The following is a 14,753-nucleotide window of genomic DNA, read 5'->3' as shown; positions in this document are numbered from 1 at the left end:
ATTGAAGCCCATTGCTTCTTGTCCTATCCTCAGAGGCCAAGGGGAACAATTTTTCTTCCTCCTCCTTTTAACACTCTTTTAGATACTTGAAAACCGCTATCGGGTCCCCTCTCAGGGTTCGTCTAGATTGCAGAATTTTTCCAGGATACCAGGTATCCCGGAAAAACTCTACCTCGTCCAAGGAATGCGTCTTGCTCTTCCAAATTTTTTTTGGAAGAGCAGATGCAGTTTTTTTGGCTTCCCTGTAAACCTCATTTTCGAGGAAGGAGGGATGTTCCAAAAAAGGTTTTTTCCCCCTACGCTTGGCCCAGTGTAGATGGGCCAAATTTCGGAAAAGCCTCTTCCAAAAAGAGAAGCGGAAAAAAATATGCAAATTGCAGTTTGCAATTTGCGTATCTTTTTCTGGAACGGTGTAGTCTAGACACAGCCTCAGTCTTCTCTTTTCTAAACTAAAGAAGCCCAATTCTTTCATTCTTTCCTCAGAGCTCGTGTTTTCTAGACCTTTAATATTTTTTGTTGCTCTTCTCTGGACCTTCTCCAATTTTTCCACATCTTTCTTTAATTGTGGTGCCCAGAACTGGACACAATACTCCAACTGAGGCCTAATCAGGGCAGAGTAGAGTGGAAGAATGACTTCTCGTGTCTTGCTCGCAACACTCCTGTTAATGCATCCCAGAATCATGTTGGCTTTTTTTGCAACAGTGTCATGTTGTTGACTCATGTTTAACTTGTCATCCACTATGACCCCAAATCCCTTTCTGCAGTACTCCTTCCTAGAGAGTCACTTCCCATTCTGTATGTGTGAAACGGGTTGTTCCATCCTAAGTGGCGCACTTTGCATATGTCCTTATTCAACTTCATCCTGTTTACCTCAGACCATTTTTCTAGTTTGTCCAGATCATTTTGAATTTTGACCCTATCCTCCAAACCACTTGCAATCCCTCTCATTTTACGATAATCTACAAATTTAGTAATCTTACTCTCTATGCTGTCATCTAAAACATTGGTGAAGATATTGAACAGAACCGGTCCCAAAACAGACCCCTGTGGAAACCCATTTGTTTTGCCCTTCCAGCAGGATTGTGAACCATTAATAACTGCTCGGAGAACGGTTATCCAGCCAATTATGTACCCACCGTATAGTAGCCCCATCTAGGTTGCATTTCCCTAGTTTATTGATTAGAAGGTCATGTGAGACCATGTCAAATGCCTTACTAAAGTCTAGGTATACCACGTGCACTGCGTCTCCCTCATCCACAAGGCTTGATATCTTATCAAAGAAAGCTGTCTGAATGGTGTGACATGATTTGTTCTTTACAAATCCATGCTGGCTGTTCCCGGTCACCTTGTACCCAAGCATAACCAAACATTCGTGGTGAACGGGGTTTATAGTAGGGGTTGGGTTTTTAATCTGTGCTGAGCTGTTGTTCCCCATTGCCTTGAGGGGCTGAGTCTGTGGGTCACATGGCTATCCTGGCTTCTGATTTGATAGGTTCATCTTTGCAGTTCTACAGATTGACTTTAATGGGAGGAGACTCTGTCCTGTCCTGCTGCCACCTGCAGGTGCACTGGTGACTGGGTTCGGTATTTCCTCGTACTGCTAGACAGTCAGTTCGGATAGCGTGTCCAAAATTCTGGTTGCCCTTCTGCTGCTTTATGGGAACTTTCCCCAAGCTTTGGGATCAGACCCACCAATGGGGGTAGGGGAAGCAGGAAGTGGCAGCTTCCCTGGAGCCTGGTGATTCAAAGGGGACTGAGGTTCCCAGCTGTTGTCACTACTGATGTGGAAGTGGCAGCGGAAAGGGGCCCCGGGCCCCTGAAATTGCTGCTGGAGCGTGGGGTGGGGTGCTTCAGGTGGCTCTGAGGGTTGGTGGAGGGCAGGGGCCGCACAGCATGTTCCAGGCGGTGCTGAGGGCTGTCAGACCTGCCACATCCCTTCTGCCTGAGGCCCCACTGCTTCCTGGAGCATGGATCTGGGTCCCTTCCCCCCCCCCCCCCCCACACCTTGCCCAGCAGTTTGGCAAATCTCTCAGCTCCTCTGTCTGGGGTCTAGAAATTGGCAGGAAATCGCTGTGGCACTAACTTTCCTTTGATATTCTCTTCTACCATTTCTTGATTCTGAGGGAGTTTGATGCCCCAACAGAACTAGCTTCTTCAGCAGAAAAGAAAAAGATTGAATTGGATGTTTTTGGAGCTTAAATTGGTTTGGCTTGAGCCTGGGACAAAAGTTCATTTCATAGAGCAAATTCATTAGCTATTAAGGCCAGGTATTGCCCCATCCCCCCACCATGGCAGGACTGTGGGAAGAGGTTCTGAGGGAAAGAAGCTGTATGAGGCTTTCCCTTATTGGAGGGGAGTGGAATGGGAATGGGATCACTAGTCCTTTAAACCACAAGTCTCTGGGATCCACTGCAGGCTAGGAGGCTATTTTGCTTTGCCCTCCATTCAAGAGTCCTCTGTCTGATACTGGCCAGGAGACTTAGTCTAAATCAGTGGTCCCCAACGCGGTGCCCACGGGCGCCATGGCGCCCGCTGGGGCATTTGTGTGTGCCCGCCGACAACCTGGGCCGGCCCCGGCACGCAGCGCACTGGAGGCGCCGCCCCAGGTGCGTGACACGCACCGGCGCCTGGTGTGCGGCACTCGGGCGGCCCCAGCCCGGGGGCACATGCAGGCGCGCAGCGCCGGTGCCGGCCCCAGGCGCACGGCTTAGGCGGCGGCCCTGGGTGCCCGGCGCATGAGTGGCCCCACTCCCCAGGCGCCCGGCGTGTGAGTGGCCCCGCCCTCGGGCGGCCGGGAGCCTCTAAAGGTTGGGGACCACTGGTCTAAATGGAGATTTCATAGCATGGAGACAAAAGAGTTAATCTAGATCCCATTCATTGACTTTTCAGGAGACTTCCTGCAGCAGTGTGGGGAAGGATCAAGTCTAAGGTTTACATTCTCCAAAAAGTACCTTTCAAGTACCCAAAAAGTCATTATAAGGAGGAGGGAGAAAAACTATTCTGAGAAAAATCTCTGATAAGACAAGAAGCAATGGGCTTAATTGCAGCAAGGGAGATTTAGGGCATGTCTACCCTCATTCCACGAGGAAGAGCTCTTTCACAAAAAGGCGTGTGTAGATGGAGAAGAGGAAAGAGCACAGGTGCCCTGGTGGCCAATCGGTCCATAGCAATCACAGCTTACATGCGAGAGAGCATCCATTCAGTCTGGATGCTTTCTTTTGAAAAAGCAGATCACTTTTTTGATGCACTTTTGCAGTGTGGACGCTCTGTTTCGGATGAAGTTTTTTTGGAAGCTTCTTCCGAAAGACGCCTGTAGTCTAGACGTACGTAGCCTTAGGTTCCACATTAGGGAGGTTAAACACTGAAATAAATTGCCTAGGGAGGTTATAGAATCTCCATCATGAAGCTATGTAAGAGCAGGTTAGATCAGTGGTTCCCAACCTTTTCGAGCATATGGACTCCTTTTCAATCTAGTAAAATTTCATGGACCTCCCAAAGGATCCTCTATCTGGGAGGCAGAGTGGGTGCTGGATAGACAGGGCAGTCTGTGCATGGCAGTAAAGATTCTACCTGCCTATTGCTCCCTGGATCTGGGGTACTGGTCCTCAGCAAAGTGGAACCTCTGTTCAGCTGCAGCTTCCCTCCTGAGCAAGCAGGTGGGGATGAGCGAGGCACGAGGAGCAGATGAATCATGGCTTGATTCCCATGAAGTGTTCCTTGTCAACTGGGTGCTTAAGCGGCTGTTCAGGAGAGATTCCAATGCCACCTAGCTGATTAGCAAAGCACCCGCCGCTAGGTTTGTGTTTCTCTTGGTGATGCACTCTCACATGTACCTCGGTGCGTATAACATTTATTCTGCACATGGATGGGAAAAATCTGCATGTGGATGGAAAAGATTAGAGGGAACATTTCTCCCGTGTGTGCCTGCCAGAGGGCTGGGTGGATTCAGTGGTGGGTTTTGCTGCATCTGATAATGGATGGACTACCACGTGCTTCTCCCATAAGTAAGGAAGAAGGAATCCTGCCTCAAAGGGTGTCTTTGGAGTACAGCTCCTACTGAGACAATGCAGTTCAGGCACCACCCCTTACTTAGGGCTATGCTAAAGACATGAGCTAGCCTTTATTATTTTTTAAATCCCCAACTAACACTGTCTGGCCTACTGTACACTCATTTGTGCAGAAAATATTTCCAGTGTTTTTATGAAGCTGAAGGATGCTGATCCGCTTAAAACAAAAACCCAAAGCCGTCTCTGGAAGAGTTAATACCTTTTTTTATATATCTATAAAGCAAATTTCCTCCCCAACCATTTGTGCGGTTTTCACAAATCATTAAGGGAGTTTCCTCATTCTGTGATGTCAAGAGTCACCCAGATCAAAGCATTTACTGATATTACAATTAAGCACTCCACAACGTTACATTCACTTTCCACACTGTAATTTTTATAATGGGTTGGAATGGAGCTTCAAGGTTTGATTGCATTCCAACCGTGGCGCCAGATCCTGATTTCTCATTAGCTCCTACACCAAGGTTTGTGCAACACTGAAGTTAATAAGGAGTCTGAATTAATATGAGGCTGGCAGGCAGCCAGTTGAATCGTGGGTGATGGAGTACATGCTTCCAGGATGACAGTGCAGTGATATGTTAGGAGAATGTATCAGCTTTCAAGATAAGGACTTTGTGGGACTGCCTACCTCCCCTGAAAAACTTTCTGGAGCAAAGGAAGGTTGTGCATACCAAACAATATTGCGCTCTGCTCTCTGATTTTACACAAGTATATAAAATAGATTGCACTTAATTAAGGGAGGAGGAAGTAAAGTAGCAGAGGAAAAGAGAAGTAAACGTCTTCTCTCGCTGAATGATGTAAGTCAGTATCGATTATCATTGGAGAGTCTTCCATTGGCTTCCTTGCAGGTATCTAGAGGGAATACTAAGTGCTCACCAAATGAAAGGGTCATTGGATTGCCTTGGATAGTACTATAAGCGAGAGCAATCTTTAGGGTCTGCGTGCACGTGTGTAGGGAGGATCGGGGGATGTGTGGGGATGTGCACTCTCTCCCAAGTTACATTTTATTGGGCCAGATTCTGATTTCATTTATACCAGGGCCGAGTTATCCATTAGGCACAGTAGGCACAGTGCCTAAGGCCCACGATACTTTTAGGGGCCCATAAAAATGTTTTAATTTCTTTTAAAATCAGAAGAAAAAAATGAACTTGTAGGGTCGAAGAAAATATTTTAATTTTTTTCTCACATCAGAAAAAAATGAAACTTTTAGGGCCCATGAAAATCTATTAAATTTTGCCTAAAACAGAAAAAAAAAAGTTGAAGTATTTAAAGTTATATAAAAAATATTTTTTAATATTGATATTATTATGGAGGAAGGGGCCCATGAAGGCAAAAGTGCCGAGGGCCCACGAAAGTCATAATGCAGCCCTGATTTATACTGATGTACATCAAGAGGACCTAATGCAGCACACATTTTCACAGGTGTATCTGGCTCAGTGAGAAGAGATTAGGTCCCTGGAGAGCTGGCAATCTGAAGCTGGTCCGAAGAGTCAGCCGCATGGATTTCTCTGTGTAGTGGGATAACTAGGGTAGGGTGGGTGTGTCTTGAAAACCGGGCAAGCAAATGTCAGAAAATCTGATGCAAAGAGTGTTTTCGGGCAAGTACGTGAAGACACCCAGAGTTATATTTCTGGCTGGAGCCCCAGAAGACAGACTGCACTGCCAGCTGTGAGGCACTATGGTTCGAGCCGTGCTGTGTAATTGGTAACATATGACAGTAATTACCTGGCTTTCTGAAGGGAGGCCGATATTTGGGGAGAGGACATTTGCCCAACTCTGGTGCCAACTAGCCACTGAAGTGTTTTGCACCTTCCTTCAAGGACGTGCGCTAAAAGCAGCGGAACACGCCTGAAGGAAACATAGAGCCTTCCACTTATTGGAGCCAATGTGCGGGGCTTACTTCTGTGGGCATGAACCCCGCATCATACAATATATGCAGCCTTGGACTTTGCACTGAAAAGCATCCAAAAGAGTGATGTCAGCTGTGCATGTCTAACATGTTTGTTCTGGAAGATCGTTCTTGGGGGGGGTGGTAACCTCCGGCCCCATGGCAAATGAAAGCTGCTGCCAGGCAGGTGCCGAGACGTAGGCGATGCCAGCTAAAGTCAGTGAAAGTTGTGTGGAGGGGGTTCTTGGCACTTCTGCAGAGCAGCTTCCAGGTGCCTTAGTGTGGGACGCCAGTGATGAGTAGACACCCTTGCAACTTGGGCCTGCCAGGGATTCAGTGGCGGGGATTCAGGATTCGGGGAAAATACGTCCTGGCTTCCTGGCCCACGTGTAGTCCATTTCATCCTGTCGCCATTGCAAGGCCGACCTTGTGCTGTTTATTGTTTGCGGAGCTCCACAAGGGATGGTCTCCTGAGACCAACACCTCCCTGGCACATGGGGAGTGTGACTGGCATGCCACCCTTTTGCATGGTGTAATCTGCTCCCCTCCTGTCCCAGAATGGCCAGCCTGCTCCCAGGCTGTGGGAGGGGGGGGGGAAGCCATGACCTCAGCTCCATGTGCCCCTCCTGGGTGATATGCAACCTGAGGGACAGAAGGAAGGATGTGCAGGTTCAACCAGCTAACCAGTAAGCCCAACCCTTAACTGTCAAGGTTAACAGGTGAGGTTGGAGCAGCTCCCCACCTGCTGTGGGCAGGCTGCTGTGCTAGCCCCACTGGGGACCCGCTGCGAACAGGGGCTGCTTCAGCACAGCTCCTGCCTGCGGTGGGCTGGGGCACCCCATAGGCAGGGGCTGCTCCAACCAGGCTGGAGTGGGTCCCCTGCTCTTACCCCTTGAATCAGTTAACTGGTTAAACCAGCAGTTTCCAAACTTTTTTTTCTCATGACCCAGTTGAAGAAAATGGTGGATGCCCACGACCCCAGTGGGGCTGAGGAGGAAAGCTTTGGGGTGTCAGTGCCGGGGCAGGAGGGGCTAATCTTGAGCCGCTCCCAGTCAGCGGTGGGGGAGGAGGGGGGGGAGCCTAAGGCAGCTTCCTGCCTCTCTCGGCATTGCAGATCATGCTGTGCCCCAGAAGCAGCCGGCAGCAGGTTCTCAGCCAATGGGAGTGTGGAGCTAGTGCTCAGGGCAGGGACAGTGTGCAGAGCTCCGTGCGCTCTTCTCCCCCACCCCGCAGGAGCCGGGCCTGCTGCCAGCTGCTTCTGGGGTGCAGTGCCACCTGCAGTGCTAGGACAGGCAGGGAGCTGCCTTAGCCCCCCACTGGTCACCTGATCCCCTGCAGCAACGCGACCCAGCGCCTGACATTCCACCGCCCAGTGCTGGGTGCCAACCCCTCATTCGAAATCCACTGGGTTAAACGAAATGTTTAGCCATTTAACCAATTAAATGGGATTTTATATCCCTGCTTCAAGTCCAGACTGCAGTTGTACCCAGTCTCTGAATGGGGCGATTGGCAGCGGCGAAGGCCTCCAAGGCAGGACTCCAACTTTCAGTTTCCTTCCAGAGTTGAGGTTTCTATTTGAGAGGATCGCTTTGGCTGCTGCGCCTCTTGCTAGCGGTGTGACTCCGGTCTAATGCTCTCCTAATCCCTATACCCCCGGGAGGTTCATGCCACAGTGATTCTCTGGTGACAGAATAAGGAGCAAAGGGTTCTTACATAACTCAAGTATCAGAGGGGGAGCTGTGTTAGTCTGAATCCGCAAAAGTGACAAGGAGTCCTGTGGCACCTTATAGACTAACTGCAGTGCAGGAGCATAAGCTTTCGTGGGCAAAGACCCACTTCGTCAGATGCATATAACTCAGTCCACTCCTGCTGACTTAGCAGGAGAAAAGGGGAGGTGGCTCGAGAACCGGGGTACGACTAGGAGACAGACGTGCCGTGCCCCTCCTCACCGGCTCGTTCACTGCCCTGGGATCATCTGCACCAGGTTTCAGTCTGAGCAGCCCTCAGGCTACAAGCAACCAGAGAGGAAACACCAGCAGGATAGAGCAGCGTGGTGCCTCTGAGCTCTCCTGACTGTTCTTTGCAGTGCAGCTGCATGCCCAGCGTTGTCTGTTCATATGGAGGATCAAGGTGACCTTTGGAGGACTGCTGCTCCTTGTCCCCATTCCTTGTGCTAAATTCCAAGCTTATCTGTTTCTCCTATGCTGTCTGTTCTCACAGGACAGGGTGTCAAGCACTCGTGCTGGGGGCTGGAGCAGTGCTGGCTTAGGGGACTACAGGTCCTATCAGTACACATAATACAATGACACGCTTGGTATTGCACACTAGCTCGTTCAAACACAAAAACCGGTGTTTGTCGGAAAGCCATTGGAAACGGTAGCATAGCCTTCTGTCGGTTTTTCCCCCTGCACGTTCCTGCAAAAAGTAGGATGAAACGCCTTCTGGTTTAGGCAAAATATTTTGCAGTTTTCCTAAAAACTTGCCAATAGGAAAATGATTGCCCATATATCATGGGAAATGCACAGGGCTGCAATGTTAAACCATCACCAATAAAAGACTCTTTTGGCTGGAAGTTTGGAAGCAGGAACACAGATCTTCTGGTATGGCACAATACATGAAGTGTTGATTGTCGGATGCCAAAAACATCACCCCATTTTAAACCAGCTCCATTTTACATCAGCCAGTGAACCAACATTTGAGCTGGAATGTGCGTAGTCCAGAAAATAAGAGTGTCAGTCCCTGCATTGGGTTTACAGCCATTTTATAATCGATTTTCAGTGTCTAGTTAACAGCTGAGTTATTTAATCATTTCAGGAACTAACCGGGTTAAATTCTACAGGCCAAAGATTGCACTGTGGATATTTTGCAATGATGGGTGAAGGCTTACTAAAAAGTGTCCTGCCTTGCTAATGCTGATTGCTACAGAGGATGCATGTTCTTGTAGCTAAAACATTGAATTTAATACAGGAGGGCTGAGGCCAAATACTGCATTGCCTATATGATTGTGGGTAAAACATCTAATCTCTCTCTGCCTCCGTTTTCCATGAGTAAAACTGGAACAATAGTATTTCCTTTCTCCCCTTCTTTGTCTGGTTTTAGGCCAGGGATCATCTCTTGCTCTGTGTTTGTACAGCACCTTGCACAAAAGACCATTGAAGCAGATGCTATAGTAATATGAAAAACTATAATAAATTAGGGTATGTCTACACTAGCCCCCTAGTTCGAACTAGGGAGGCTAATGAGGGTGACCGAAATTGCAAATGAAGCGCGGGATTAACTGGTAATTCGAAATAAGGGGTTTATTTTGGAATCGCCCTTCTCTGCCACATGTAGGCGCGGGCAGTTCTTCTGGGCTAGTCAATTTCCGAAATGGTGACTGGCTGGGAACATGCTAATGAAGCGTGTGATATTTAAATCCCACGCTTCATTTGCAATTTCGGTCGCCCTCATTAGCTTCCCTAGTTCGAACTAGGGGGCTAGTGTAGACATACCCTTAGTGTTTTACTTCTGTTTGCAGACCAATCAAAAGTCCTAGATGCCTATTTTAAATTGAGGAAGAGCCAAAAGAAATATATGCATGATGGTGACATTGTGGGTTTCTATGTGACAGCCCAGTTCATTAGCAAACAGCGCAGTGAAGAATATGTAACAAGACCCTATGAAGTGGCATTGCACCTAAATCTATTTGACCGCCATTTGGTCAAGGCAGCTCACACTAATGAAGGCAATTTGGAGTCATAAAATGTGTAATTTACATACTTGGTCATTTAAAATGGTAACTTCCCAAAGCTGAAAACAATTATAAGCAAAATTGGTTGAGGAGAAATTTAAACAAAAAACGTAAAAATTGGGAGTTATTTTAAGAAAACTTTACTGATGCCCGAAAAGCCACAATGAAAGAAGGTTAAAACATGCTCCTAGTTTAGAAGGGAAATGAAAGCAGCAATAAAATAATTATATCTAAGGCGAAGTCTACAATACGGGGTTTTTCCGGGATACCAGAGGTGTCCCGGAAAAAAATTGGCCACATCCAGGGAATGTGTCTGCTCTTCTGCTTTTTTTTGTAGAAGAGCAGACACACTCTTTCAGAAGCCCTATCTTCCTTCTCCCATGAGGAGGAGGGGCTCTTCTGAAAGATGAGGCTTCTCAGAAATTTGGCCCAGTGTAAATGGGCCAAATTTTGGAAAAGCCACTTCCGAAAAAACTATTGGAAAAAGGTACGCAAATTGCGGATCACAATTTGTGTACCTTTTTCTAATACATCACTATAGTGTATAGACATAGCCTATCTATAAAACAAATGGAAAAAGAGGGAAATTGAAAAAAATGATAAGCAATTAGGAGTTATGATATGCAATCAGCTGATAATGGAAGTGAAAATATCAGAGACAAAATATATTAACAGGTGGATTAAGGGGAATCAGTAGGATTTCAAATATATATACTAGACATTGTTCTGGAAAAGATCTGTTTATTACTAGGTAGGATGATACAATTGTCAATAATGATACAGAAAAGGCAGAAGTGTTCAATAAATATCTCTGTTGGGCATTTGGAAAGAAGTTGAATGACGCACTCACAGCTTATGGTGACAAATATTTGACAAATATGGTGACAAAATATTTCCTATGTCAACAGTAATTTAGGATGATGCTAAACAACATCTGCTAAAGGAAATACTTGAAAAACGTCTTGACCAGACAACTGTCACCCAACAGCTCTGAGCATTAATGTCAATATTTAACTAATCTGGCCATAGTGGCAAAATTCCAGAAGACAGGAAAAAAGCTAATTAATAGGCCTATGACCAGGGCCTGATGGGAGTCACATTCAGGTTACTCAATTAGGACACACTGCAAAGAATGGGGAGGACAATCCCCAAAGCTGGTAGATATTCCAATACTTAGCTCGACCAAGCCAGCACAAAACAGCTTCTACAATACACTACTGGATCACATCTGCCAAAACATAGCAACCCAACCTCTGGCTTCTACCCAGACACTCTTTAGATATGATAAGGATTCCTGGACATCTCTTAATCCTACTGATAATAGATTTTTTTCACCAATTCATCATATAAGAAAATTCAACCAATCCCAAGGGATTGGACACATTACCTCCAAGGTTAATGAATATTCCAGATCTTACCCAAATACATGCTTACGGCTAATTCTTATAAACTAAACTACAGCGTATTTAAAAAGAAGAGGGAGTGAGTATTGGTTAAAGGTCAGTCTATATACAGATGTCAGAACAGTTCTGAGATCAGTTTGATAGTCGAGATGGTGAACTTTGTAGCAGGGCTGGCCGACAACATTTTGGCACCTGAGGCGGGAAGCTCAAATGATGCCCCTATGCCCCCTCTCTTGAGCCAAAACTTTGAAAAGTCTCTTGTGCCCTCCTTCCTCCAGCACAGCACTCCACCATCTCTGTGCGTCTAGAGCAGAGAGAATACATATGCACCAGCAGCAGACACAATTTTCTACACCCGGGGTCTTAGTGGCACCCCCCCTACCCCCCAGTCTGGCACCTGAGGCAGCTACCTCATGGTAGGGCCGGCCCTGCTTTGTAGTTGCAAAGAGTTCTTTCCGAATTAGTCCACAAGTTACAGGCTGATGTTCATGTTCAGGGTGAGGCAGGTGGGACTGGAGAGCTCAGTCATAGGACTCAAGCGGCCCCTGCAGAAAGAATCAAGCAGATCTGAGATAAAAAGGATCAGGCCTCATGTCCTTCTCCAGACAGCACAGAGTTCTTAGGCAAACAAGAGGCAATCAATGAGACTTTGAAGTAGACCTGTTTCCTAAGCATCACCGGTAATTGGCTACAAGGATTAGCATAAGACAATTGCCTCTTCTCCACCATTTGCAGGTAATTTGATATATACTTCAAAGAGAATCAATACAGGGATAGTACTATATTTACAGTTGATTTACATGTTAAGATCTCATTTTAGTCTCTGAATTGGCAAATCCTGGATAAAATCATGGACAGGCTGATACAGGATGCAGTCAGTAAAAAAATTAAAGGATAGCAGTGTAATTAATACCTAGCAACATGGTTTTATGGAAAACAATTTCTGTCCAAGAAACTTGCTTTTAATTAAATTATAAATTTGCTTGACAGAGGTAACTGCTGACATAATATAATTTGACTTCAGCAAGTCATTTGATAATACCGCACAACATTCTGATTAAAAATTTAGTACCGTGCAAAATCAATGGAGCACAAGGTAAATGGATTGAAAACTGGCTCATTCATAGATCTCAAAAGCCATTGTAAATGAGGAATATTTATCATCCAGTGCGTGTGTGGGGGTGGGGAGAAAGATTCTAGGGTCCTCCAAGTATTGGATCATGGCCCAAGGCTATTCAATATCTTTATCAGTGATCTAGAAGAAAAGATAAAATAATTGCTAGTAAAGTTTGCAGATGACACAAAGATTGGTGGAGTAGTAAATAACGATGGGGGCAAGCCAGTTCTGTATAGCAATCTGAATTGCATGGTACGGTGAGCTGACTTGAACAATATACTTTTATACCACTAAAGGCAGGTCGCACCCATAGATGGGGAATTGTATTTTGGCAAGCAGTGACTCAGAAGAGGACATAGGCCATGGTTAGGGTGGGGTGGAAAATAATTCTGTTCACCAAAAAAAAAAATGTCGAGGTTTCAAAATTCAGTTTTGTTTTGCTGAGGAATACCCCATGGTGTCGCTGGAAATGTTTGGAGCAGTTTGAGGCGTGGAGGGCAGCTAGCTGAACTGGAGATCCCGGTATAATGAGGTGACCATGAAAGCAAGTGTAGCCCTTGGATGTATGAGCAAAGGAATATTGAGTAAAAGTAGGGAGATGATACTGTCACTGTGTATGGCACATAATGTGCATCCGGTGGCATGTGGCCAGGGGTAATCGCTGAATTTGGTTTAATGATGGGATTATTAGCTTCCCAGGGCCAGGCCAAGAAGTGTGACGTGAATCCTGATCCATGCCCCAGATGGCGTTAACGAGACTGGACACTGGTTCTACTTCTGGTGTCCACACTTGAAAAGGGTTCTGGGCAAGGTTGAAGAAGTTCAGAAAAGAGCTACAAGAATGATCCAAGGTCGATAAAACCTGCCTCTCGGTGACAGGCCAGAGAAGCTCAGTCTACATTGTATATCCAAGAGAAAGTAAAGAGGAGATTCAGCCATGGTTTAAGTTCCTGCCTGGGGAAGAGATTTCTAAGAGTAGAGAGCTCTTTGATTTAGCCGATGAACGCAGGTCAAAGCCCAATTGATGGAAGCTGAAGCTACCCAAAAACAGAGTAGACATAAGATACCATTTAGTTTTAGCAGCGAAAGCAGTTTACCAATGGAACAAGGATGTTGTAGATTGTCTGCCACTTGAAAACTTTTAAATCAAGATTGGTGCCTTTACAAATGATTGCACTGTTGCTCAGCTAGTTTATAGGCTTGAGGTAGGAACCGCTGGGTGAAACTCTATGGTGTTTGTACGCAGGAGGTCAGAGTAGGTGATCATAACAATCCCTTCCAATTTAAATCTGTGTTTCAGTGTGGCATTCCATGTACTATGACAATAGATGTTGTAACTATTTGTAGATACCTTCTGCCACACAACCAAAGAATTCCCCGGGAAATTGCTTTGGGAGCTTCATCCCAACTTGGTTCCTGCAGTTAACCTAGTGAGAGTCGCTCTGTCTCTAAGGCCACGTTTTCCTTTGCAATATTGATGAAACATGAATGGATAAAAGAATTTCTCTGCTCCAGCCTTGCCCCTAGGATTGGTGCAGTCACATACAATACTGCCACTTCTATGATATTGTTTATTGCTCTATTTTTTAAAGTGGGTTTATTGAACTTTTTTTAATGCTTTAAGTAGAAAAGACAACCATGTCTGTGGATAGGGCCCGATCCTGTCGCTCTTTCTCATGCTGAGCAGCACCCTATTCTGGCATGGCACTATTGGAACCATTGGCACTGCTAGGTTGAGAGTTTGCTCTCAGCCCCGAATTACAGGTAGTGCAGACCTATGCTGTCCCAGAAGGAGCTCTAGGAATGAAGTGTGACTTGGGGACATGTCTCTGAGTTCTTGTTCTTCTGGAGAAGAAGCTCAGGAGATGAATTGGAGAAATATGTTGGGATGGGGGGAATAATGCGATGCCATCCTGTTAGGAGATAGCATACTTCCCCACCCATCTTGGCTGTGTTGGGAGGAGGGCTAAAGTCTTGGCCCCACCTGCTCCCTGACTTTTCCCCACCCACTTGCTGCTGATGGAGAAATAGCAGCTGAACCAGGCATGTTCATCCCCATTGCCTGGATTCCTAACTGGATTGGCGCACAAGGGCACATGTGGGTGGGTGTGAGAGAAGGCTCCGGGTCCCCTGTAGGGCCCTGAATTAAGGAGTAAAAATCTAGGTGTTAGTAAGGGGTTACTGAAAGTGAGGAGTGATGGCAGAATGGAGCAGTAATAATATTTCAACATCAGCGTGGTAATGCGCAGCCATGCTCCTTTTAGTCCTTTGGGCTTGGAATCAATGTTAAACTTTGTTATTCCTTACAGGGGAAGCCGTGATAGTCTGTAACTTTAAAACAACAAGCAGTCTGGTGGCACGTTAGGCCTTGTCTACACTGGCATGTTTGTCACCGAAAACTGCCTTTTGTTGGGAAAAACACTCAGTTTGGTGACAAAAAACTTCCAGCCCTGTGAGAGTCTTTTGTCTTTTCCCCTCCCTTTATCATCTCAAAGAACTGGTGTGGACTCTGCTGTTTGTTTTGTCGAGAAAACTGGCTTCCGCCAGGATC

Source organism: Pelodiscus sinensis, chromosome 14 (genome assembly GCF_049634645.1).
Source record: "Pelodiscus sinensis isolate JC-2024 chromosome 14, ASM4963464v1, whole genome shotgun sequence".
Lineage (NCBI taxonomy): Eukaryota > Metazoa > Chordata > Testudines > Trionychidae > Pelodiscus > Pelodiscus sinensis.
Note: the sequence above shows the minus strand (reverse complement) of the source record.